This window comes from Aplidium turbinatum, chromosome 6 (assembly GCF_918807975.1).
Source record: "Aplidium turbinatum chromosome 6, kaAplTurb1.1, whole genome shotgun sequence".
NCBI classification, from domain to species: Eukaryota; Metazoa; Chordata; class Ascidiacea; order Aplousobranchia; family Polyclinidae; genus Aplidium; species Aplidium turbinatum.
This window is the reverse complement of record NC_137477.1, coordinates 10,410,860-10,412,137: the sequence shown is the minus strand read 5'-3', so window position 1 is coordinate 10,412,137 and position 1,278 is coordinate 10,410,860. Positions and strand designations below refer to the sequence as shown.

General features: G+C 40.6%; 1 long non-coding RNA gene across 1 annotated transcript; it reads left to right on the top strand.

Annotated features, from left to right (window-relative positions):
- The first annotated feature begins 212 nt into the window (after positions 1–212).
- Positions 213–1,035, top strand: LOC145771664 (uncharacterized). The gene is made up of 3 exons (XR_014289250.1): positions 213–259; positions 404–570; positions 1,012–1,035. It is a non-coding gene; the product is annotated as an uncharacterized LOC145771664 (long non-coding RNA).
- Positions 1,036–1,278: the final 243 nt, after the last annotated feature.

Sequence of the window (1,278 nt, the reverse complement as noted above, 5' to 3'; positions counted from 1 at the left end):
TGGCCCCCCAGGACCACCTCCGATTGCACTCATTTTTGGCATACACACTTCTACCAATCATTGTAACATTTGAGAGAATAGGCATTAAAATCCAAGAACCTAAGGGCGTTTGATGCACCCTAGAGTGCGGCTATATGAGTGTTTGACAATGTTTGTATTATTTTCAATATCTTAAAAATGTTGAATTCAATTTGTAGGATTCAGCTATCTCCCAGTTTGAAGAAACTCCTTTACCAGCATCCAATAATTGTGTGTTTTGGTAAGTTGTGAATGAGCGTTTGTACAATTTTGACTGATGTACAAGTGAACTTTTGAATTGCTCACCTAAATACGAAGTTGGTAAATGTAAATATGAACTAATTTTAGTCGTCGTAGTTTCATTTGTGCCTCATTGCATCTGCAGGGCCCACTCTTGCCAGTGCAGTGAAGTTTCTCGTATTCATCGAAGGCAACCTTGCAATGGAAACCAAGTCGTTTTTTTGTAGCGCTGGCTTACTTCTTCTGCTCATATTACGTCTTTGCAATGTCATATCCAGATAGTTCAGCTGCAAGTCTGGAGTTTATACATAGGTATGTAAACCTGTAATGTGTTCAATTGTTTATGTATAAGCTAGGGAATAACAATAATGGAACTCCCTCCTTCACAAAGTCATTCATACCAGTGACAAGCTGGTCTGGAGTGGGATTCAAATCCACGAAGTTCTTGACAGTGTCTCTGTACTGCAGCTAGTAAGAACTGCACCCATTACCGGAGGGATCGCGTCTTAGACCACTCGGCCATCCAGACTGATTATTAGAGGTGTTAAACTGTTAATACTAGTTATGTACGCAAGTTCCAAGCCACAACTCCAGAGGATGACGATTATTCTAAGGTTTGTGGAAATGACAACGCATTCTGATCAATTTGAAAGTTTCACCACACGATGGTATTGTGGTGTAGTTGCAAACATTGCTAAATATCACGGTCAAATTTGAAAAGATTCACTGATATAACTTGTGTTGTTTCCTCAGATACTTTGCTCGCATTGGGGTCATCCGTCATGACAAGAGAAAGTGGGATGTGCACCCTAAAGTACTCCGACTGTGCAACGAGGTCATGCTTCGGCAGGGATGTTTGTTATGAAGATTGAAGCAAGTCAAGAAAAATCTGAACTTTTTTTTTTCCACTCCAGATGTTGCAAGTAGCCATTTATTTGATGTTTCACGAACACGTTGATGGTATTGCAGCTTCAGCCGTTGCTACATTCGCTGAAACATGCCGCAGCAACTAGCAAGCTT